Source organism: Pinus tabuliformis, chromosome 3_1 (assembly GCF_031772625.1).
Source record: "Pinus tabuliformis cultivar Carrire ecotype Pingquan chromosome 3_1, CPIR1, whole genome shotgun sequence".
NCBI classification, from domain to species: domain Eukaryota; kingdom Viridiplantae; phylum Streptophyta; class Pinopsida; order Pinales; family Pinaceae; genus Pinus; species Pinus tabuliformis.
In genome coordinates, this window is record NC_142301.1 from 938,632,478 (window position 1) to 938,660,083 (window position 27,606).

At 35.8% G+C, this 27,606-nt stretch overlaps 1 pseudogene; it reads right to left on the reverse strand.

The window, feature by feature from the left end:
• Positions 1 to 21,262: 21,262 nt before the first annotated feature.
• LOC149190863 (subtilisin-like protease SBT1.8 pseudogene) lies at positions 21,263 to 21,685 on the reverse strand (annotated as a pseudogene).
• Positions 21,686 to 27,606: the final 5,921 nt, after the last annotated feature.

Sequence of the window (27,606 nt, forward strand, 5' to 3'; positions counted from 1 at the left end):
TTCTTCTGCCATGACCTTCAAATCTTCCTCTTTTAGTTGATTGTTTTCTTGAATACATGGAGGATTTGATGGTAAACTTGAGGGAGCTCTTTTGATCTCTAATTTTGATGTCTGCTCTTCATCAAGTGTAGCCCATGATTCGGTGGTCTTCTCATTTGAACCTTCTTTTTCTGGATGTGGTACTTCAATGATATCAAGATAATCTCTTTTTTGAAATTCTCTTCTTGAGCTATGGTGAATACCATTGATCTCAAGAGGAGATGTTTGGAAGTGTTGTACCTCAACATTGTAAGTGGGTTGAGCTACTTCGATGTGTGGGTTTGGAAATGGTGGTACAAGCAGTTGAGTGGGAGTGGATATTTGAAATGGATGTGGTTGCAGTTGTGTTTGTGGTGGAGATGAATGGTAGGGATAACATGGAGTTGGGTATGAAGGATATTGATGAAAATACTAAGAATATTGTGGATGGCTCCCATAAGTTCCTTGCCAACATTGTTGCCAAAATTGGTTTTGGGGTTGAGATGGCCAATGTTGCTAAGGAAAGGGTGTGTTCCAATTACTTTGAGGTGGATATGCATAACCTTGAAATTGTGAATTAGGCTCTTGCATCATACTAGGTTGACTAGGCTGCCATGGTCCTCTTGGAGCTACATAACATAGCTGCATTGGCAATTGACTTGCTCCATTGTCCTCTTGGTGAACTTCCTTCAACCTTGGTAATGAGGAGCAACATTTAACATCATGTGATTCTGCATGGACAACACGAATATCAACATCTTCTTTTTGTTCATTTTGTATTCTTAACATTTCTACTTGTTCACTTAGATTGCTACGGATTTATGTTTTAAAGTTATCAAGCAAATTTCCAAGTTTAGCTTGACTTAACGATCTTGACGCTGATTTACCTACTCTTGCCCTTCCTCTTGATATGTGTTTGCATGTTTCACAAATTTCTTCAAATTGTAATTAGTATACATCACCTCTACTCACGAGATCAAGGAGATTAATCGACTCATCTCTAATTGTTCTAAGTAAGAGTGTTTTTAGTGTGTCGGATCCTAAATGATATAGTTTTTCCCTCTTAACATTATACATGAACCTCTCTATTAGATCTTCTAGACTCTCATCTTCTCTTTGATTCATTCTAAATATTTGTTCTTTAAGATCATGATCTTTATATGTTTCTAGAAATATCTTTTGCATATCATTCCATGATCTTATTGAATTAGTCCCTAAACTCATGAACCATTTAAGAGATTTATCCTTCAATGTTGCCGGAAACAATCTCAGTTTTTGAGTTTTTAATAAGTAACCATAAGATCTAGAAACAATTTCAAATTCAAAGAGAAAGGTTTCCGGATCCTCTAACCTTAGACCATGAAATTTTGGAAGAAAATATGGAGGGATGTTCTTTATGTGCACGCTACAATCGGTATCTTGAATGAGAAATCTGAGAGGATCTTGCTCAATGTCATCATCTCCATCCATTTCTTCTACATTCTTTGCCATCTCTTCTTCTTGTACCTGCAAAAGTGGATGGTGATGTGGCTCTTACTGCACCACGTGATCAAATGGGGGGGTGGGTTGGTGTTGGAGGTTTTTTCGTTTTTATGATTGAATGAAAACACTAATGCGATGCACCTTCCTATTTTTGAAATGAAATATGCCTAATGCAATTATTTTTTTTGTTTTTGTAAAAAGTAAAAGGAAATGAATCAACTAGGGAAGAAAACAATGCATACTTTGACACCTCGCTGGCAACGATGCGAGAAAGTGATGAGCCTCGATATTGCAACAAGAATGCTACAACTCCCAAGGCTACTGACTTTAATTATCAACCCGGGGTTCGTACAAACTTAAGAGGTATCAGCTCTATATGTGCAGCATACAATGTGTCATTCATTTTCTCTCATGATGTAATGGAGTGCATGTAATGAAGTCAAATCCTAAAATAATTGCAAACAATGAAATGTTTGAAATGGAACCTTAACCTATTGCAAGAAATAAAGTACAAGGAAAGAAACCTATTCTAATTGCATAAAGATCATGAACTAAATGTGAAAGAAACCTAGCTTAATCCTATTTATCACGTGTGATGATTTAAACTAACTGAGCATGAAATCTGATCTAGATAGTACTAACTATTGTGTGCATGTGTAAATATAAAAAAACTCATTTTTTAAATCTTTTTTCTTTATAAATGCAAATGCTAATCTTTCTTTGATCTTTCGCAGGGGAGACAAGTGTGGAGCAAGAGGGTTAAAATGGTCTTGATGGCATGGAGGTCAAGTGGAGGCCTAATCCTAGCTTCAACGATGATTTTTCTCAATTCGGGCTCAAAATAGACTTTCCTATAGGATGCTACAGGATTTCCTACGGGATTTCCTACAAGATCCCCTGATTTACTATAGGATGTTACTGATTTACTATACGAAATTATAATTCATTGAATGACCAAGCAAATCAAATCCAAATTGGATGGGAAAAATTGTGTTATTGACTAGGATGTCTTAGGTCCCCATTCCAAGTGGAATCACTCAAAAAGACCTCTGTTAACCCATGCTAAAAAGTAGAAAAACATTACTAGTCGAAAATCTAGACATTCGAGAACTAGTGGGCTAGTAAATCTAAAAAATGACTAACCTAATCAAATGAAAATTCAGTGGGGTAATTTTTGTTATGAACTATAATGTTTTTGTGTTCTAATGCAAGTGGAACCAATTCGATTGAAGCTCATTAGCATGCTCTAAAAAATAGCATAAATTTACTATTCTTTGCCACAAAGGGTTCCAAAAATCTAGATTTGGGAATAACAAAGCTAATCCAAGTAGCTCAATGGTTACTATGACCTTACAAATATTTTCCAAGGATGAAATGATGCTTGTGATCCTGCAAAAGAACTTACATTAACCATTTAACTCAATCCTACAACAAGAGATCATTAATACTAAATGCAGAAGTAGAAGGAAATAAAAACAAGAGATGCATGTGAATCAGAAGTGAAAAGAAGGAAATAAAATGATATGAAAGGGCTGCGAAGCTCCTGGGATGGCCAAGCCCAAGGAAACTCAGAGACCTATGGGGGATAACAAGATTTACAAGCTGAACATGGCACCAATCTTCATTATCTTATCAATACAATTACATCCCTGCAAGAAAATACAATGCAGCTGCAGAATTACGAGTCCCCTCCACAAGAACACTAATGAAATTCTATCCCTAGAGGAAAATTCGACTTGGTATTTATACAAAATGATTAGGAATCATTCCCCATGAATGGAGGAAGCTTTCCCAACCAAAATCCCTTGATCAGTGGATCTGGTTCCCAATACTAGGAATATGCAATAAATGGCAGGGAACACATTCCTAGATTTTCTCAATCATTGGAGTTCCACAATCTGTGCCATAATTCCATAATATATTATTGATTTATTATTTATTATTTATCCTCCTATAGTAGGGAGCAAGTCCCTAAATGATCTCCTCCTCCAAATCTTCGTAATCTACCCAGTATTCTCATAATATTCCACAAAAATAAATAATATTAGGCAAAAATATGCAATTATTCATAAACCTTCCTAATGAATATATTAAAGTTAAAAATACATCTAATGCAAGAAGAGAAGTTTAATGTGCTGAAGGATGGTTATAGGCCTTAATTTATGTTTAATTTAGAGGCATGGGCCTTAATTTACGTCTAATTTAGAGGCCCATCACCTGGTTCTAACATCCCCCAATACTGCATTAGGTGAGACTGCAACCTACACTATAAGGGTTGTTGCCGAAATTTCCGGTGGTGCAGGGTTTTTTTGGTCAGCGCAACTAACTCTGAACCTGGTTCTAAGCCCCCTTAAGCCAACAAGAGTCAAATCCTTTCACAAAATTCAAGTCAACTTCTATCAAGTTGACAATGCTATATTTCAAAATTCCATGAGTGCAGGAAATTCAAAGCACTGTAGAGTCCACGAGGGTAATTTCAAAGGTGAATACGTATTTCTTTACAAAAATTGAAAGACATGAATCTAATATTAGTCAGTTTGTGGAAGAAGTGCAAATATTTCATGACAAGAAGTTGGATGATCTTGAAAGAAAATTTGAGGTAGACTTGTTTCTTAGTCTAGATCCTTTTTTGTTTTGAACTAGTTATTTTATTATTTTCAAACTTCATACTACTATTTGGCTGAATTTTTTTAATGCAAATAAATTTTCAAAGGTATGTGTTGCAAATAAAGAGAAGAAACTCTTGGATAATTTTGATAAAATGCTAGAGGCTTCGACAATTCGAATATCAAAATTGATTAGTCTCTCTTTTAATCATTCATTCCCATTCAATCTATACTATATTGTATATTTGACATATTGTTAATGTTGCGTTTGAAATACCTGCACTGAAAATTTGTGTTTCTAACAAATTTAACATAAGAAATGTTATGTTTGTTAATCAAATTACTCTGATTCTTACGATATTTCAACAAAAATAAGCCTTTTAGCCCAATCCATATGGTAATTCAACAAAAATATGCCCATAAAGTTTTTGGAAAATATCTTCCTGGTTCCTAAATGTCTTAAATCCATACATCTCCCCAAAACCGTTCTTGGTGTCATTCAAAGAATTCTTGTCCTCTGAAAAGCTCCAATTGGAAGACCTAACACCATTCTTTGTAATTGTCCATATAGTGTTAACAATAACTTGGGCTAGAGAATCATATTTCTAATTAATGCAAACTCATTTCATGTTGCTTTCTGTTGCTGTGATCAACAAACAATGACAATTTGTTGGTTTGTAAATTTCCAATTGCTAGAATCACGAAGGTAGATTCTTTACAGTTATTGTCTAACATGTAAAATGCCAAGAAAACATGAGCAAGAAGGAGAAACTTTTATTTTTCATATGTTTCCTTGTGTGTGATTTTTATAGCATAACCGTGGACATATGAAATCTATAATTGTGCAAATAGAAAATTTTTCTATCATAGATCAACTATAACATCACCCAATAGAGAGTGCTATAATATTGATTTGCTTGACCATGGTGCCATTTAGCATTCTAGACACAAGCTAAACCATTTGAATTATAATATTGCAGCTAACAATTTTTTATTTCTGTGAGATCATGGTCTACAGTGTAATTTCAAATTCGGAAAATCAATTTTCCAAAAAATGGATTATTCTAACCATTAAAGTAAAGATTCTCGTCTTACAATATGATAGGAAAATACCATTATTTTTCTTTCAATTCTTTATTGAGATAGAATATAGATGCATTTTGCAAATATGTATGTGTAATAATATAATAGGATGTAACTCGTATCTTCTCAACCCTGATGTGAGATGTTCTTTGGTATCATCGAGGCATTTACAATTTTAATTCTCTGATGGTTAGTAGGAATAGGATGAAAGTGCAGAAACTTTGTCCCTGAATTTAAAAGAGGTCTCTTTTCTTTCATGAAAATATGTGTCATCTCAGGTTCTCTCCTGATGCTTATTTTGGTCCTTATGCAATATTGTAAAAAAGCAACAGTGTTAATGTTGACATTATATATATATATATATATATATTATATATTTATATATATATATATATATCTATATATATATATATATATATATATATATTCATCGTGTTATTTCAATAAAATATTTTGTTATATTATTTTTTAAACAAAAATTATATGGTGGCAATATCCAAAAAGTAAGGCAGTGTTATTGCTACCATGTTGCTCTCGTTTATATTGTAATCAATTTTTTGTCAAAGTTTTTTTATTTTTTTTATTTTCAAAAATTTTCATTTTTTTTATAAAGTTATTATATTAAAATAAATTTTCTAAAAATTAAAATTATTTTTAGAAAATTTTTAATTCAAAAATTCTATTTTTTTCACATTGGTTAAACTTAATGATTAGACTAATTTTATGAGGTTTATTTCTGAATTGTCAAAAATAAAAAATAAATATAAAATATAAATTTGGAAAAATATATAACAATGGCACTTGTGTTGTAATCATAACAATTTGTACCAATTATTTTATTACATTGTACCATCAAATCTGACAAATCTTGGTTTGTATATTTTTTAATAAAATAATCCAAAACAATCGAGAACGATTATTTTTTTATTACAACGTTATACCATGTGGATTCAAAGTAATCCCTTGATATGTCGTACTGCTTGGATGTATTAGGTGTAAGTGCAATGACTCTTAGCTCACTAATTTATATGAGAAGGCATGTAGTAGTACTATGCATTTATCCTGGACCATGGGTGTTAGTGTCTAAGAGAGAATACTGAAAGCATGTGTTAATTTACGTAGAAATACATTATGACTAAGCGAGTTATAATGGTCAACCAAATTCACATACATCTTTTATTAAGTCTCTTTCATAGCCATGGATAAATCATGATCATAAGCATTCCCTAACAATACATAGACTAGATCACACAATTATTACATTTCACAGAAGCACATATTGAGCGAGCTTCAAAAATATTGTCCTAATTATCACTTTTTTATTTCAAGTATCTAACATTCATCCTCAATTTTTTTATTGTGAACTATATTGATGGACTTGCTCTAGTTGTCAAAATTCAAAATTGAATCCATGCAATGGCTATTGCGGAAGTGAGGGTGTAATAAAAGTTGAAGTGAAATATAATGAATTGTGTTTTACGACCACACCACATTGAAATTGATTTTTTTTAATGTCCAGGAATGACCAAAATTGTGTTAGTGGGACTCAAGAGTACACCCTACATTACAACTTTAAACTTGGAGTTTTTCACACATCCCGAAAAAGAGAACACACATCCTGAATATAAGAACACAGAGAAAAATAACACTAAATATGAATGTAAATAACATGAAATAATATCTAAATCATCGGTCCAAAGATTGAGATCTTTCGACCACTATTCCAAGTCATTACTTTACGTAGGATTTTAGAACAGAAGCACACAATCCATGTCTATGAAAGGGTGGTTTAAGAAAACCAAAAAATGCAAAAGAATGAAATGGGATGAATTGAATATTTCCATAAGCAATCTTTTTATAGACAATATATCGTTAAAGTAGGGATAACAGAGGCCTAGTGTAAATCATCCTTCGATATTTCAGAATATATGTGAAAAAGGAAAATAGTGTGGTCATGTAGAAAAATGCAAATGATGCAGTTTGGCTAGAAATATGTGAGTTATGGTGGGGGGGAGGAAGTTGTCTCGCTTCAGCGGTTTTGATCAACAACCCCATGATCTCTCGAACATTAAAATCCTAAGGAAAAAATTGACAAAAAAACTCAAAAGATAAAAATTATTAAAATCTATGAAAAAATCATCAAAATTCATTTGATTTGATTGAATTAAATTGAAAGTTGGGACCTTACAACCAAAAGAAAGAACTGCAGCAGAATTACAAAATATCATGTGAAAATATCATATTTCCAAATTCACAGAATGGAAATAAAACCTGTAGCTCTAGTGCAACTTTGGCAGAATAGACACCCATCAAGCCTGGCACCTGACCACAACAAAGTTTGTATTATGTGGGTAAACCTTGACCACGAAGAGTGTTTTTCAAAACTTTTAAAAAAATACGACATGAATAAGTCCACATGAAGCACATGCATAACATCGGTGTGGACAAGTGTTTCACAGATGGGCCCACGCTGTGGTTCGTTTTTTATTGAAACTTCCTTCCAAGAAGTAAGTATTTACTTTACTCATTTAATAGTAATACCTCACTTATGTGAATGAAAAAAAAAACTTTATTACCCACTTTATCTTATTTTCCTCATATCCCACATCCAACATGTGTAGAGTAATAGGGAAGTGGAGAAATGGCTCCACAAGCCTCACTATTATGTCATCCCACATCATATCCCCCACCTGCATTCCTCACTTGTTAGCAATACAATTAGCCTATTTCCCCAAATCCTTTTTGTTAACCACGAAGAGAAAAAAAATTTGACCCATTTCCTCATGTACCATTTGATTCGCATTTGTCATCTTTCATACTGCATCTTCGATTACACATTCTCTAAAAAAGTAAAATTTTCATTCCTAAGGTAATTTATGGTATATTTACCATGCACATTCCACATATGAGATATAATTTATGGCACTCATACTTTCCCATAAGTCCTTCGCACACAAATAACAATTGCTATTAATGGATTGGATGCATTATGAGACAAGTTGTATAGAGGAAATCTTAATCAACAAGTTTGTGGTCATGGAATGATTGGTGATTGTACCCTTTTCCAGATGAAGAACACTGCTTATATGTTAAACTACAAGAGTGGTTTTCTTGAATCGTCATCTACCACTTCATATATAAAAGAGGAGGAGGAGGAGATGGCTAAGCTTCAAGAAGAGGACCAAGAGTCGCAAGAAGAAAATGAGGTAAAATATACTTCTTGTTCAATTTATTCTCTTGATAATGATCATGCTTCTTTTGCATCATTTGAGAAACATACCAAGGGTATTGGTATGAAATTGTTGACCAAAATGGGGTACAAAGGTAAGGGTCTTGGACTTTATAGTCATGGAATTTTTAATCCTATTGAGGTGAGAGCACAACCTCGACATGAAGGATTAGGATATGTTCAAAATGAAGTTGGAGAATGCTCCAAATATGCAAAGTCAAATAATTCTTCAAGTGTGAAATTTGTGAAGAAATAACTCCTACAAGTTGAAGGAGAATCATGTCATGATGATGGTGTTGAAGGCAAGACATCTCCAAATAGACATGATCACTTCAAAGGAAGAACTAACTCAATTTCTCCTCATCGGAATCATAATCCAAAGGACAACCACAAGAGGTATAAGTGTCCTAATTATTCAAAGGCTTTCTATCATTATCAACAACATGATGATTTGAATAACATGTTGTGAATGATTTTCCTTACACATTTTGTCATGCACCTAACCATTGTGTAGCTAAGTGCCACAAAAGGAAAGAATTATTCAAGAAGACGAATATATCAATTGGAAGTAAGACCAAGAAGGAAAATTCTCATCCAAGTTTAAAGACATTTGTACCAAGGAAATCTCACAAAAACGTTTTCACTCATTGCAACATAAGTGGGAATTGGATTGAAAAGTGTTGGAAGTTGCATCCACATATTCATCAAAATAAGGAAAAATAGGTAATGGAATCACTGAATAAGGAGAAGGTAGAGGAATGTGCAAGACACACCATAACCATTCCAGAAGTAGTTCAAGTAGGAAGTTAAGTGAAGAAAGAAAATTCCCTAAGGGTAAGAAATGGTTGGACTATTTGTCTAATTAAAGACCATTTATTTTTATTTCACATCTTGCATGTCCCCACAGTTGGGCATTTTGTAAAAGTGATGTTTGTGAATAAATCACTTATATGCAAAAATGTTTTCTTTGACATTGTTATGTTATTTTGGCTTGATGATGAGTCAATTTTTATGGGAATTTGGGAGTCAAATTTATTCCATATTGTAAGATGCATTTCCATTTGTGGACATTGTAGAAGCATCCTAAACTTTGGGATGATCAGTATGCTACAATTGTGTCAAGCACTCATTTACACAATTATTTCCATGTGAAGCTTGTTTGAATTATTTGCCAATGTCTTTTTGGATTTGATCTTTGGTAAAGATTTTGCAGAAGAAGGCCATAGAAATGTGGACAAATCCAAGCATTCTACACCACATACTCTTTAAGAAAAAGAGAAAGAGACACTTTGTGTTGTTTTGTTCACATTAAAAGTCCCTGATTATTATATAGCTCAAATCGTTGAAATCATATATATATGAAAGAGCTTAAGGTTCATTGTATGAAGGAATATGGTTTCCATGTTCTCATGAAACAACTCCTTCCAACAGTTGTGTACCATGTGTTACCAAAAGCTGTGCAAAACACCATTTGTAGGCTTTGCTTCATTTATAGGCAAATTTGTGAAAAAATGGTGGATCCAATAGATCATGAAAACTTATAAGATGATGTCATGGAGACGTTGTGGTTAGTTTAAAAATACCCACCCCCCCCCCCATCATTCTTTTATATAATGATACATTTGAATGTATACTTGGCATGGGAGCTACGTTTTATGGCCCAATCCCATATCGACGGATGTACCCTTTTGAAAGGTTAGTGAAAATTTTAATGTGTACATAAATTCCAACATATTATCTTCATCCACTATATCACTAACAAATATTGCTTTTATCACTAGTTGGAATTCTACTGATATTGATAATACTAGCTTATTACTAACCCACAGGTGGATCTTGCACAATATAGATGAAGTTCAACCATGGATAGAGTAAGTAATAAACATGACCTAATAAAATCATTTTTAAAATCTATTTAAATATCTTGAAAAATAATTTTTACATTATTGGAAATTTAGACGTGCTTGAGTGAAATTATTAATGGAAACATCAAGCCCAAAAAATGAATCCTTATTTCAAACTATCCACAATCTAATTACTTATTAGTTAAGGAAGCAAGTGATGACATTACTTTTAAATATTATATTATAATTATTTAAAATTCATTGACCAATTTTATTATGATGTATGAAACTAAGATTATTTTTATATAGCTTGAAATTTCATGCTTTTCTAACAACATTTCATTATTTACACATGTAAGGAAAATGGAATATGTCTAATAACCTTAAATAGTTAGCACATGGCCAAAGGAAATACATACTAAATATGAGGGCTATGAAATCAATGGGTGTAGATTTCATATTAAAATCATAGAGAATATTAAAACCACCCAAAATAATGGTGTGTGCATAGATGTAGAAGCACTAATGAGATCAATTACAAAAGACAAAAATCCTATATGTTGAATGACAACATATTATGGAGTGATCTCAGAAATAATGTTGGACTACCATTTTGTGAAGTATCCCTTGTTCAAATGTGATTTGGTAGATGTACAAAAGAAGAATGGAATGAAAGCTGATGAAATTGGTCTAATAATGGTAAATTTAAAGAGATGCTTAAGTAAGGACAGAGTGCAAGATGATCCATTTATTCTAGCATCACAAGTGAAACAAGTATTCTATGTACAAGATCATGTAGAGAATTATTCCTAAGCAATTCTCGCATGCCCTCCAAAGGGATTGAGAAATATTAAAATGTATGGATTGGAGTATACGGATCTATCAAGTGTTGTAGACTTTGAAGGGATAAAATCCAAAGATGATGAAGTCACTAGTGATGGTGACATGGATTCTGTACGACAAGATTGTGAAGACACGTGGTTGGATGTCGATAGATAAGGATTGTTCATGATTTATTTATCCATTGTTATATTCTCTTAATGCCCCTAAAATATATTACGCAAGCAGGATCCTAACGCCCCCAAAAGATGGTATGAGTAGGGTTTTAAACCCCCCTTGTAAGTTACTCCGGGGGGGGGGGGGGGGGGGGGGCGCGCTCCTAATGCCCCCATAAGCTACTAGGAGGGGGGGTCTTAATTCCCCCAAAAGTTATTATAAGTGGGTTTTAAACCCCGCCCATAAGTTGGTACAAGGAGATTTCTTAACTACCCCCAAAAGTGATTATTAGGGGGGTTCTTGATCCAGATTTAAACAGGAATGCAACAAATTACAAAAATAACCATAAATACAGATATGCAATGGGAATAATACTTCATTTCATTAATGTGAAATACTGAAATATGCTTACAAACATAAATGGAAATAAACCAGCTAGGGCGATGGTAGCTTATCTCTGAGAAGAGATGTGGTGGCTACATGCCTTTGAACTGTGTTACAATGAGGCTCGAAGGCCTATTTATTGTTGAGAAACAATGGAAAACCATAAACATCCAAAAACCTAACCCTAGAAGATGAAACACCGAACTGTGGGCCCTGTTTGGGTAAATTGGTACATCAACTTCCTGGGGTCATAACTTTGGCATACGATCTTTGTTTGACGCGCACAATATCTCGTTAGAAAGATATATCTGAGAACTACAAGTTTGGACCAATGTTGCTCTTAGTTTTCCCAAAAAAACGTCATTTAGCACCTCAAAACGGCTCCGAAAGTTCAGGACCCGAAAAACTGCTAAAATAGTAAACTGTGCTACAATTAAGGAAACTGAAAAGTTGAAAGAAACAATGGTGGGGGTCCAAGTGGACTTGGCGGGTGGCCACAAATATCCACCTGGATCATTCCTCCCCCCTTAGGAAGCAATGGTCCCCATTGCGTTCATTTCCTCCATCTGCTGAACTTGGTCCCTGGTGAGTTGTTCTGCAATCTCTGATGTGTCTAGTAATGGTGGGAAGCATGGTAGAGGGCGGTCCGCATTGAACACTCAATGCAAGTGAAGGAATGGGGGAATGTTGTGCTCCAAAGCATTGTTTCTCGCAGCCTTGGTACTGGTGTAAGGACCATGTTGGAGTGGTCTGAGCTTCTGATGGGCTCTTGTAAGGCATTCTTTTTATAGATGTAACCAAACTTTGTCACCCGCCTGAAACTTGTGTGGTACCCCTGTGGGTGAGGAGAAGTTGTTCCTGTGTTCTTTCATGACCATATCCCTCTACTGTTGCTGCTACATGGAGGAACCCTTCGCGGGGGTCGTGGATGTGGTGATGATCTTCCCCTTACTTTGGGAGCGAACCAGAGAGAAAATGAATTTCCTCATCTGGGAGATGAGCTTGTTGCATTTCTTAGCAGTGATCAAAGAGGTGGCAGTAGGTGGGGCTACCTCTGGTATCCTGTATAGTGAATTACACAAATAAATAATGACAGCGTGAGGCCTTGACTCATACACAGCATGTCGCCTCCATAGGTATGGCTGGCCTAATAATACATCACAAACATCTAGAGGTGCAACATCACACAATACCTCGTCTGTGAAGGGTTTGATGCTGTAGGGAATGCTGCACAGCTGGCGAACTCAGAGATCTCGTCCTTGGTGAAGCCACCCGATACTGTACGGTTGCGGGTGTGGTGTAGTCGGTAGGCCCAACCGCTTCACGACCTCTATTGAAATGAGGTTCTTTTCACTGCCACTGTCGACAATGAATTGCAGCGACGAACCCTTCACCCACATCTATGAGTGGAAAAGACGCTCCCCCTCTTCTGGATCTTTAGGCTCATCCTTTTGGATCTTGGCGGTGGCAACAATGGCACTGGGCTCCGCATCAATGATCTGCTTCCCTTTGCCATTATCCTTGTCGGGTTCTGACTCAGGGGCGAAACATGCATCTGATTCTAAAGCCTTCAACTCGGCCACCAGTGACTGCTTGGTCTGACACTCACTTGTGTTGTGACTAGGGCTCTTATGGAACTCACACCACTTTCATGTGTCCTTCTTCGAATTCGTGGTGTTGTTATTTTCTTGCGGCTTCGACGGGTTGTCTTGGGTCACCCCGCCTTGGCTTTGTCCTTTGGTCTTCGAATTTGTAGATCCAAAGTCTCGCTTCTTCTGTTTAAACTTCTGCTCGATTTTGACAGCGTATCGGTACACCGTGCCGAGCGAGGAGATGTTTAGGAACTCCATCTCTTCCTGAATGTATCTATGTAGGCAGCCGTGGTATTTGAGTACCAAAATTAGCTCATAATCCTTGATACCCAATTGTGTGAGAAGGGTATGAAAATTTTTTGTGAACTCAGGCACATCTTGGTCCCTTCCCTATCGTGGCGTGGTCCACTTTATGTATTTGTCCTCATAGCTTTTGATAGGGTAGTACTGCTCCTTGATGGCATCCCGGAATGAATTCCAAGTGGGTGCGGCTGAAAATAGTGAGCCCGTACTTTCATCCTTCTGCTCGCAGTAGGTTTCCCACTAGTCCTTGACGTGGGGCGCTATTTTGAGAAGAGTGAAAATAATATTCTCCCGATTGGAAAAATCATGAACAGAAAAATAATCCTCTAATGGATTTAACCATTTATCTACGGCATCTTCGTCTATCTAACCCTCGAAGATGGGGATTTCAAAATTAACTTGTACCTTAAAGGGTTTGGCGTTTCCAAAGTAGCTGTTGGAAGCCGATGTGTTGCCTTTGGGTCACATCATCTGTCCATCATCGCGCTCCTTTGTCGCTCGAGGGCTTCTTCGAGCAAGATTTTGATAGGATCTCCTGCCTCCTCGTCTTTCTTTTCATCCGCCATGGGAGGTCGTCGAGATTTGCGAGGCTGGTCTTGCAAAGGTTCAACCAGTTCAAGCCCTAACTCCTTATATCCTGACCTCGTTGGGGACATGCAAAGAAAAACAAAGAAAAAGCAGACCGCTCTGATACCAATGATCCAAATTTAAACAGGAACGCAACAAATTACAAAAATAACCATAAATACAAATATGCAGCAGAAATCATACTTCATTTCATTAATATAAAATACTGAAATATGCTTACAAACAGAAATGGAAATAAACCAACTAGGGCGATGGTAGCTTATCTTTGAGAAGAGATGTGGCGGCTACATGCCTCTGAACTGTGTTACAATGAGGCTCAAAGGCCTATTTGTTGTTGAGAAACAATGGAAAACCTTAAACATCTAAAAACCTAACCCTAGAAGATGAAACGCCAAACTGTGGGCCCCGTTTGGGTAAATTGGTGCATCAACTTCCCAAGGTCGTAACTTTGGCATACGATCTCCATTTGACGTGCACAATATCTCGTTAGAAATATATATCCGAGAACAACAACTTTGGGAAGAGAAACATCGGTCCATGGACCCATGTTGCTCCCAGTTTTCCCAAAAAATGCCGTTTAGGACCTCAAAATGACTTCGGAAGTTCAGGACCTGAAAAACTGCTAAAAATAGTAAATTGTGCTACAATTAAGGGCACTGAAAAGCTTAAAGAAACAATGGTGGGAGTCCAAGTGGACTTAGCAGGTGGCCACCAATATCCACCTGGATCAGTTCTAAACCACCCCTGTAAGTTGATATGAGGGGGGTTGTAAACCACCCTTGTAGGTTGCTATGAGTGGGGTTTTAAACCACTCCCACAAGTCACTTTTCAAGGGGATTTCAAATCACCCCCAAAAGTGGCATTTCGGGGGTGGTTTACAACCAACCCTGAAAGGTGACTTTTGAGGGCCATTGGAACCATCAGTAAAAGTTACTTTTGGGGGTGGTTCATATCTCTTCAAAAACTAACCCTAAAAGGCTTTACTTTTAAAGTCGATGCTTTTGGGGGGAGGGGGGGTTTAGGGGTTGAAAAACTTTCGCCAAAATTCAATTTTCAAGGGGGGTTCCAAAACACCACCAGAAGGGGCTTTTTTTGGGAAGTTGGAAACACCCCCAAAAAGCCAATTTTAGAGGCAATTCGTATCTCTCATAAAACCACCCCTAAGAGGCTTAACTGTTAGATGTGATACTTTTTGGGAAGTTTTAAGAAAACACCCCTAATGCTAAAATCACATCCAATTCCCACTTTGGAGGTGGAGGAACGCAACAAATTACAGAAATAACCATAAATACAAATATGCAGCGGAAACACCCCCAAAAAGCCAATTTTAGAGGCAATTCGTATCTCTCATAAAACCACCCCTAAGAGGCTTAGCTGTTAGATGTGATACTTTTTGGGAAGTTTTAAGAAAACACCCCTAATGCTAAAATCACCTCCAATTCCCACTTTGGAGGTGGATAATGACCACCCCCCCCCCCCCCCCCCCCCCCCTTACAAGCATTTTTTTGTAGTAGTGCTCCCAAATCCATTTTCGACACTCCACTCATTATCACGACTAACCCCTTGGTCCATCATTGCTTAACCCAAGTGATCACTCGAATTTTGAAATAGTGTTATTATTACCTAAGGCCATTCCCAATGGCCACAATTTAAAGATATCAATTGATGGTTAGTGTCGATTGCAGGGGTACTTCCCCTATGATGTAAGTTGGAGGGGGGGTCCATATTTGGCTTTCTGGTGTGAGGTTTGTTGGGCTTGATCAGGTGGTGGAGGATTCACAGTGAAATCCAATAGTTTGTGTTGGGGCCACCTCGTATGTTGTAAGAAAGGAAGGGGGGAGGGGGTTTGCACTTGCGGTTCCACCCTCGAGGTATTGGTTTGGCGAGTTTAAGTCTACCCATGCAAAATTATTTCCTAGAACATTTCAAACTCTCTCGGCCTTGCTCCTATGGAATCAATAAAATTTTCCCATTTGTCATCATGTTAAAACACCAATGGAATGAAATTGGTACTTCATCCACTCTCATGCCTTACACCCTTAACTCTCACTTCGATATTATTATTTTTCTAACTTCATTTGTGGTAGTTAGTTGGATTTATGCTCTATGTATAAGTGAATATATAACCTCCTGGCCTTAGAAGGGTTTATTTTTCATTGGCCCCTTCAATCTATTTACTGTCCATAGTTCCTCCCAATGTTGATGGTTCATGTACAATTTATTTAACATGATTCCAATCATCAATTATCCAATTCAAAGGAAAATCATAAGAAAAGGTTGAAACACACAAAAAAATATTATATTTGGCATAAAGTATAATCACATATGTAGAATTTTTCATTAATGGGCCTCAGCGAGAACTTTGAGCATCAACTAGTTCCACTTTTATATCTATCCCCTTTAAAAAAATGTCATCTTAAGAAAAAATGGGATCTAACTAATATCCCTGATTTTAGAAACTAGATACCACCTCATACTATTAAATATTTACATCTATCCTCTAAGTACACTTAAGTAAAATTAACAGATTCTATTAAAATATCCTTAATTCTAGAAACTAGATACCACCTCATACTATTAAATATTTACATCTATCCTCTAAGTACACTTAAGTAAAACTAACAAATTCTGTTATATGGAATTTTACTTCTGCGGACAAAAATGAATTCCCTAGATCTAGTGGTTTGGTCTAGAACAATAGAGGACAAAAGGAATCAATTCTTTCCTTAAATAGATTGGAATATGGAAAAGGAACCTACTTGGAATTTGTAGCAAGTCCTTCTCTCTTCTTCGCTTGTAAGCTCCAATCCTAGCTCCACGCGTTATTAATGGAACCTGCAACAATGACTAAAACAAGCAAAGAAACTACAACATCCACATAGCATAATCCAATATCTTTATTCAATGAGTCAACATGGCATTGAAATACAAGAGCATAAGCATAACACAAGTATAGGAAAACAGGATGCCTTTTGTATTAATAAATAAAGGAGAGAGTTACAACCATATATAGAAGTTGACTTTGTAGATGTGTCTCCCCACTTGACTTGTCCTTGTCACAAAGAAAACCTTCACACTCAACCCTAATGCAATTGTATGATGATTCCTTAAGCTCAAAGTAGCACCATGATGTCACTAGAAATCTCCAAAAGCCAATGGTAATCTCTAAAATCCAACCTAATATTTTGAGAAGCCAACCCAAACTCCATTGGATGCAATAAATTTATAGGGTAAACATGGTAGTTTAAGACCAATCTAGGCTTCAGATTCACATATGAGGGAGGATAAGCCCCATGGATAAGAGATAAGACCACCAATTTAGGATAAGATATGAATTCAAGAGCTTTATCCATGGTAAATGGTTGAAACCACCTTAGAAGCTTCTAGAAAAAGAAGATTCAAAAATATTTTATATTTTTCCCAAAATTATAGAATCAATGCACCTGCAGAATAGAGCAACCTGTGCTGATCAATGCAGGTGATTAGTTATGAAACTTGCACCCAACAAGGTGATTAGTTAAGCAAGGCACATTGGGGCTAAAAACATGGTTTCAAGAGAAACACCAAGTGATATGTCAAGCCCATCTTCTGCAAGCATAAGAAGAGCAAAATTCAGAAATTTAAATGAAATTTATGAGCAAGATGAAGTTGATAGTAGCATTGGTCTGGATTCTTTATTTGCATTGTTTTTTCATGTAGATGACCCAATCCATTTTGAGGATGCAATCAAAGAAGAAAAATGGGTTGTGACAATGGAGGAAGAAATAGAAGCAATAGAAAAAATGACACATGGGAGTTAGTGGATCCTCCGCAAGGGAAATGTGTCATTGGAGTGAAGTGGGTCTATAAGACCAAGAGCAATGTCAACGGGAAGATTGAAAGGCATAAAGCAAGGCTATTTGTCAAAGGATACAAGCAGCAACATGGAAGAGATTATGCAGAGACGTTTTCGCTAGTCGCGAGGATGGAGACAGTGTGTATAGTTGTGTCTATTGTTGCGCAACATAAATGGAAAGTGTATGAAATGGACATAAAATCAACGTTATTAAATGGAGTACTGAAAGAGGAAGTGTATGTTGCGCAACCACCTGGTTATGAGGTAGAAGACTATGAAGATAAGGTGTATAGGTTGAGGAAAGCTCTTTATGGGCTGAAGAAAGCACCATGTGCCTGGTATAGTAGAATAGATGCTTACTTTATGGATAATGGCTTTGACAAATGTAACAGTGAGCCTACTCTCTACATCAAAGAGAGTGGTCATAGGCTTCTTATTGTTGTTTTATATGTAGATGATTTGAATTTTACAGGAAGTAATGATATCCTCATTGATGTTTATAAAGAATTCATGAAAAGTGAGTTTGAAATGAAAACTTGGGATTGTAAAGGTATTTTTTTGACATAGAAGTGAAGAAAATAGAAAATGGTATTTTTATTTCTCAAGAAAAGTAAGTAGGAGACATTTTGGAGAGGTTTAATATGTAGAATAACAAGCCCGTGCCAACTCCAACTGTCATGGGGTTGAAATTGAGCAAAGAAGATTGTAGCAACGATGTGAATCCAACACTATACAAAAGTATGGTTCGTAGTTTGATTTATTTGACAACAACTAGGCCTGATAAAATGTATGCAGTGAGTCGTGTGTCAAGATTCATGGAGACACCGAAGGATACACATTGGCAGGTAGCCAATATAATTCTAAGGTCTGTGAATGGGACAAAGGAGTATGGTACCTTGTATACCATAGCAAATGATTTTAAGTTGGTTGGTTACACTGACAATGACTATGTAGGAAGTGTTTATGATAGAAATAACACATTAGGACATGTTTTTCATTGGGGTTCAAGACCCATTTCATGGACCTCCAAGAAGTAGTCAATAGTGTCACTATCGACAACAAAAGTTGAATATGTCACAACAATAGCAGCAACGTGTCAAGCATTTTGGATGAGAAGAATGCTGAGGGATTTATGTTAGGAACAAGAAAGAATGACAACTATCTACTATGACAATAATTCCGCAATTGGGTTATGAAAGAATTATGTTTTTCATAAAAGAAGAAAACATATTAATACTAAATATTATTTTATCATAGAACTAATTAATAATGGAGAAATTGTTTTGTATCACTACAAATCGCAATATTAGTTTGTAGACATCTTCACAAAGCCATTGTCATGTGAAAATATTGTCCAAATGAGAGATTGCTTAGGAATTGTTAGTGGAGGTGGTTGTGATTAAGGGAGGTGGGGGGGGGGGGGGGGGGGGTGGGGGGGGTGGTTGATAAATTAATCCCAACCACCGCAATTATTAGAATTACAATAGTCATACTTGCGATACCAACCTATTAGATGGATGATTGCAGATTGGCCCATAAGAACGGGTAGATCAAGTAGTATGTTTCACTCTTGTGGTGTGGAAGGAAGTATGCCCACTTAATGTATGTGATGACAAATCTAGCCAATTGTGACCTGGAAAAGACATGTTTAGGTCACAAGGTAGGAACCACAATCCAACATTTGAGAACCTGATCTTCAATGTTGTCACATTGTTGCTTTTCAGGCATAACTACAACAACAAGAGACTCCTAGGGGAATCTTCTGAGACATGATCTTCCGAGTGCTTCTATCTATCAGGGTCACGTAGGTCATCAGCGAAATCAATTCTATAATTTGTACATACAGAATAACATTCTCCACTTTGGACCAGTTTATCTGAGACCCTCTCAACCATAAATACTTAATATAAGAAGCAAAAGGAGAAGGTGATTTTGTTGACTTATTTACTTGAAGGAATTGACGCTCGACGGAAATATTATTCACTATCATAAATGCCAATTTTGTAAGATCGAGCCAAGTATTTCGGCTTGGACGGGCCATTCCAGGATGAAAATAGGCAATGAGTACACACATCAGCGTCCTTCACATCAGTGTCCTTCCGCTATCAATCACTAGCTGATTCTTTTTCAAAACGGCCACTTCCTCTTTTTCTTCGTAGGCCATGCCTGAATATATATTGATATGTGAATAATCAACATAAGAAAGAAGTTGGATAATAATGGGGTTGAAAACAAGTGCTCCTCCTGGGATCCAAATAGCACTTCTCTTCCATGCCTTCCAGATATCCCATAAGAGCAATAAAATAACTAATTGCATATTGTCAAGAAGCAGGGATTAAGAGGGAGCTTATTGTTCCCTACATCCCCGAGCAAAATGGAGTAGTCGAAAGAAAGAATAGAACCATTGAAGAATGCATAAGGACTATAACTATGATATTTGATCAAGATCTACCAAAATTTCTATGGAGAGAAGTAAGCATGACAATAATATATATACAAAATAGAAATCCTCATATAATCTTTGATAATATGAAACCAAAGAAGCATTCGCATGGAAGAAGCCATGTGTAGACCATCTCTGAATCTTTGGGCGTGGTGCATACATCCATGTTCCAAAAGAGAAACAAAAGAAGTTGGAATCTTAATAACTAAAAATCTAAGTAAACGAGGTCGGGATCCAAGGCAGCGTTGGGATTCACATAACCTGCGCCCATTGCAAAGGCGTTTGTTGGTCGCCGGGTGACGGAATCGATGATATGGCGTTCAATATCATCAGGTAGCACGGTTGATGTCATGAGAGCCGATTTTACTGCAGCGGGTGTCCACCTCGGATGGGCAGCGCGTATGAGAGCCGCTTTGCCGGTGACATGAAGACAGGACATCGAAGTCCCAAAGATTATGTTGTAATCTAATCTTCTCCTATCATAGAGAAAGTCGGTTAGACCGGCGTCACCAGTCCACACTGCCAATATGTTGACGCCCGGAGCAACCAGGTCCGGTTTAGGAATCTCCGAAGCAACCAGATTCGGCCCTCTGGACGAGAAGCCAGCTGCCACGGGAGCTCATGCGTTACCCACCACTGTGAGACCATCAGTTTGAATCGATGTTGCAGGATTTTTAGTGCTGTTGATATACGCTTTAATGTCTTCCGCCGATTTGAAACTGAGCCTCATTGCCAGTAACACATGACATTCGGTCGACAAATCCTCTCCGTTATCGAGGCCGTTGGCCAGAATCATCCCCGCACTGCCAGCTCATCACACGACTAGTCCCTTCTTCACTCTTCCCACTTCTCCAAGATCTCAGACCACAATTTGTCCACGAACCATACTGGGATCAAGGCTTCCCTCCACGCAAAGATTTGTGGTCTCATCAATAGTCGACGTTGTTTTTTCGTACACCAAAGATAACTGCTCGTTGCCCGTCGTCTTGCCTTTGTAAACAGAGCAGCCTATGTAGCTTTTGTCGTTCCCCAGAACGAGTCGAGCCGAGAATTCTCTGTTGATGGTGCTGGCGCCTACGGTGGTTATCCATGGTGCCGTATTGGAAATTGCAGAAGGAATCGACCTTCTATTACCAGCAGAACAGGACACAAAAATACCCTTCTCAGTGGCTCCACGAGCTCCAATCGCTATAGAATCTTCGTAATAAGGGAGGACATGATTACTACGGCTGCCAATCGACACAGATATCACGTCCACTCTGTCAGAAACAACCTTCTCCATCCCTTGAAGCAGGTCGGAGTCGGCGCAACCCTCTGCCCAGCAGACCTTGTAGACAGCCAAGCTTTAGTAGCGATGCCGCTAGCCGTTCCTTGGGTGAAGCCAAGAAGACTCGACCCAGGCACCTCCGACCCGACGACAGTAGACGAAGTATGCGTACCATGGCCCTCCGACATCTCGAGCAGATCTGATATCATTCTTTTCGTCGAGATCGTCGTACTGAAAACCATAAATTATCAATTACTTCTACTGTCATATTTCCCCCTAACTTAAGTCAATTTCAGTTTCAGACCTACTTTTGAAAGAGTATCTCATCTAGAAGAAGAAGATACAATTATGCCTTCATACATCTTCAAATGAGCATTTTATTTTCCTAAAATATGTCTTTAGATAAGGTTTGTCCTCAGCTCCAAAAACTACCATAGATGATCTTGATCGAAATTTGACCTCAGGGAAGGACATAGAAGGCCTCAGACCAGGCCATAGTCTACCTCAGGAAGACCAAAATAGAAGCCTCATAATGTTCCCTTAAATAGGTCGAGGTTTACTCTAGAACTGGCCTCTAAACAAGGTTGAATTAGAAATCGAACAAATCCTTGTTTACTCATCAAGTGGAAACATGAATTTTGCCAACAATGCTAAAACAAGAATAGAAATATGCTTAAAGATATTGCTAGAATTGTCAAGAAAGCTTTAAAATATTTCACAACAAAGCTTTAAAATATTTCACAACAGTATCCTCCAATCTCCAAACTTACCATATACCTTAGGCTTCCTCACATAATACTTTTAGGGCCTGGCCTCAGCACATAATATCTCTTTGATTCTTTTGATATCTCACATCTGTGCTTTGGATGCCACGACTTAGGGCATATATATATATATATGCGTGGAGGGAACGTAGTTTAGGGTTGACCTATCTAATGAAAAGATTTGAACTTTGTTGGAGCCGATTTAAGAAATTGTAATTGGGCTAACCTATTTAGAGGAGGCTTTAGGATACATTAAAATTAATTTCTTTCTTTTGATATAATCTCCTTTCAAGGAAGATTTGGACCTATGGATTTAGGCAGCGTAAACTATAAATTTTGACATTCTTTTTAGGGCAACAATGAATGTTAATGTCATGAACTTTTTAGGCCTCCATGTAAGCATCTAATGTGGCCCATGTTTTCTATTAATTAATACCCTTCTCGAACATATGGTGTTCTCCAAACAATAAACCATTTCCATGTGCCTATTTTGTAGAACAACAATAAATTGTCTAAATATCTCCAATCCCATCAGGAAGAATATCATGAAAACATCCAACTAAAGTCAAGTAACTATTAAGTAATCCATCTCCATTGTGAAAATCCATCACATATTATCTACCATGCGCAATTTAATAATGGATCATATAGGGGACGATCATACACCATGTTTTGAGCACACACTTATGCTAAGAGGCGAGGGGGTGGTGGGACAAATCAATATAATACCATTTTTATCTATTTAAATACTCATGAGCCATAAGTATATAATCACATATGAGATCTATTAGTCGCAGAACGTGGAACACAAGATTTACGTGGAAATCCTTTTTAGAAGAAAACCAGAAAACTTCTTTTTATAATTCTTTGTAGGCACCAACCTGCGACTACAAATATTTGTAGGAACCAAAAAAATGTTTCTCAAAGCCATTTATGAAAAAAGAAAATGTTGGCCATAATTAATGCAGCTAAAAAAAAATTGTCTTTACCTAATAAGAAGAAACTTTGATGTAAAAATAGATCTTATTAGTTCGAAGCACTTATAACAGTGATTATCTTGGAAGAGAAACTAAGATGGGTTACAAAGATGTTAGGTTATGACCTTGAAATTATCTACAAAGGGAAAACATAAGATGGTGGTAGATTCACTTTTAAGGAAAGAAGAAGAAACAAAGGTTTACAATATGCTATTTCTATTACACAATATGATTGTATGGAAGAAACAAGGACAAAATGAAAGCAATGTTTAGAAGGTATGCAAACGTTTCAAAAAATACAAGGAACCCAAGTGCATTAGAAAAAATTGTGTGGAAGAATGATGCATTATGGTATACAAATTGCCTAGATTTGTTGAGTTGGACTGTGACATCCTTTGGGCTTACTTTGATGGTGTTATCCAACGTCACCCCCAAGATGTGGAGTAGGCATTATTTTATATTTCAGTTATACACATCTTTTATTCTGTAGATACTCACCTAGAAGGGGATCAAAGAATAGGGCGAGCAATAGTATTGTCACCATGTGACTCTTGTTTATATTTTAATCAATTTTTTGTCAAAATTTTTTGATCCTTTTTATTTTCAGATTTTTTCAATTTTTTTATAAAGTTATCATATTAAAATAACTTTTCTGAAAATTAAAATTATTTTTAGAATATTTTAAATTCAAAAATTCTATTTTTTCATTGGTTATAAGGTTTATTTATGTAAGAAATAAAAAATAAATATAAAATATAAATTTGGAAAAATATATAACAATGACACTTGCATTGTAATCATAATAATTTGTACCAATTATTTTATTACAAAGTATCATCAGATTTGAAGAATCTTGATTTGTATATATTTTTAATGAAATAATCCAAAAGATTAATCGAAAACAATTATTTTTTTATTACAACAATATACCATGTGGATTCAAAGTAATCTCTTGATATGTGGTACTGCTTACATGCATTAGGTGTAAGTGCAATGACTCTTAACTCACTAATTTATATGAGAAGGCATGCAATAGTACTATGCATTTATCCTGGACCATATGGGTGTTAGTGTCTAAGAGCAAAAACTGCAAGCATGTGTTAATATACGTAACAGTACATTGGACTAAGCAAATTATAATAGTCAACCAAATTCACATACATCTTTTATTAAGTCCCTTTCATAGCCATGGATAAATCATGATCATAAGCATTCCCTAACGATACATAGATTAAATCACACAATTATTACATTTGCCAGAAGCACATATGTCACATTCCCTAACAATACGTAGACTAAATCACACAATTATTACATTTGACAGAAGCACATATATATCTTGGTCAAGCCGTAAGAGGTATTAAATGTTTTTTAAACAAATGTTAATAAAAATCCGTGATACATGATATTTTTGTTAATTTCATTATAAGTAATTATAATAAATATAATTATTTAAGTTATTTATTTTAATAATTAATTTTATGAAAAATAATTATAATATTATCTTAAATTTTCATTATTATTTTATAAAAATATATACAATTTTCTTATTTATCATTTAATTAACTTAATTAATTAATATTTTATAAAAATATAATAATATAAATATTTATGATTCAAATATAAATATTAAAATAATTAGTTATAATAATAGTTGGATATGTAAAAGCGTCCAAGATAATTTTATTGATCGAGTTCATGTTGTTAAGTATCTCGTTTATCGGGAGGTCACAGAGTCAAATCTCCTTGACACCCTTGGGGTTAGGCCTTGTTAGTTTGGCCAACGGGTAGATCCCTTTGGGTTGGTTGATCTACCTGGATTTTCTCGTGGATGTAGCGGTCTCTTAGCGTCTGTGAACCAACCTTAGAATAGTTTGATATGTAGATGAACCATTATAATAGTTATATTTATAGTTTAATAATGAGATGACTTCTCTCCTCGTGATGCTTTGTATAGAAAACTTTTATAGTTAAATTTTGGAGTTATTTGTATAGTTAAATATTTGTTTATTTATTTTTTATGTACAAAGAGATAGACAAAATAATTGAAAGCAAAAAAAATAATAAGTAGATGGGTAAGTACTAATGACATCATAACACAAACGAGATGTAGTTCTTTCAATACTTAACATATTATTGAATATGAATGAGATATGTAATTTCTCTCATATTCAACATTAAATTGATGCATGACAATAAAAAGTAAATATTTCTTATACTTAAAACATTTAGAAATGTGTAAATCTTTTCATGTTTAACATGAAATATATAAAGAGAATAATTAAAAGCAATTATACACAGTGATAATACACATAATTCATCCTGAAAAACTTCAATTAACGAAAAATCAAGGGACATTAAATCTATTATTTTATCACCCTAGCCCTAAATCTATTATCTAATACCCTAACCCAACTAAATGAACTTTTCTGTCAACTTAAGATGGAATATATAAAGAAAATAATTAAAGCAATTATAAATATTGTAAGGATACATGATTCATCCCATAAAACTCTAATTAGTTAAAAATCACAAAATATTAGATCTATTATCTTATAACACTTTGAGTATTTAAAATTATATATATAGGTCACAGCCAAGCCAGACACCAAATTGGTGTATGAGACCCCCTTGTTTGTGGGACAAGAGACCCACCTTCCCGCAGCGATTTGACTATGAAGTCTACGAAGGCATACATACTCTATCCCCCTCTAATTTTGAACCTATGACTTCTTAGGAGGAAAAACATGCTCTTAACCATTAGGCCCACTCAAATTGTATTTAAATATAAATAAAATACAATATAAATTTGATAAGAAAACATTTTGATGTTAAATTTAAATTTATCATTTTTTGAGATATTTAGAGTATGCCTTCTCTTTGACGTGTTCTTGGTTGGGATGAAACTCACCTTGCCCACGAGGGGGGATTCGAATGGCCCTACTAAGAAAGAGGAGGCTCAGGATGTGGGGCCTGCGGCAAAGTCGCAACACAGGAAAATGAATTTTGGCTTATGTATGAGTTTATTTTTTAATTTAAAAAAAAAAATCTAAATCTAAAAAAAACCTTGGACATTTTTATCCATCCATGAAAATGATGAAGAAAACTAGCAAACACAAGATTGCAAGAAACACAAGTTCAAATGTGCCACTTTGGGATCTCTATCTCGTCTTGGTGAATACAGTAAAAGCCAAGGATTTAGGATTTCTTCATTAACCATAGAAGTTGTACATTGTAACTCTTATGAGGAAATGAATCAGTTTCATCATTTGACACCTTAGTATTTCCACTAAGGAATGGGTCCCCTTTTCCTTCTTGATCTTTTGATTTTTGAGTCATGGTTGTACATATGAATCCCTATTCACAAGGATGAATGAAATTAATAAAGAGAAGAAGAGTGGTTGCACAGGCAGCAAGTCCCGATAGTTGCTTTTGGTTGAAAAATATTTTAGGTGATCACTGGTACTTTGCATATACTAGGAGAGATGTACTATTGGATTGGACTCTCATGATAGGATGGGAAAGCCCTTGAACTATTGAAAATTGTACACCTAGAATCTGAATTTTAAATTCAAGTAACTAGATACATCACCTGCGTTCAGTAGAAGGAATTAGAAGCTTAGGAGCCTCCATAGATATTAGTACAAACATAATGAAATACATAATGAGCTACTATACATGGAATGAGATACTAAGACCGATTACTTATACTAATACAAGTAACAAGTAATTGATTACCATATACCAGTACATTATGTTAAATAAGCACATCCTAAATCACTGTTTAGGATCATATGCCAGTCATACATAGTTAATACCATAAATTCCTTTGGGGAGGTATTTTAACAGAACCTTGACCAGATTGAAAAGGGGGTGCTGAAACTGAAATCAACTTTGGAGATTCGATGAGGTCATGGCTTCTTTTGGGTGTCTCTATTTCAGAGACCACGACAAAGAAGAAGCTCATGTCAATGGAGCGTAGTTTGAGTTGCAGTCAATGGGCTTCTAAAGTCAGCCCAAATCAGGGGCAGGGGTAGTTTCTATTAAGCCCATGCAGTTGCCAATGTAAAATCTTGAACGAAAAGTCCTTAAAAAATCATTATTGGTAAAACATATAAAATCATGTAAACCATATAAAACCAATCATGTAAACAATATAAAAAAGCATTTCAAATCTGTACATGCCCATGTTGTT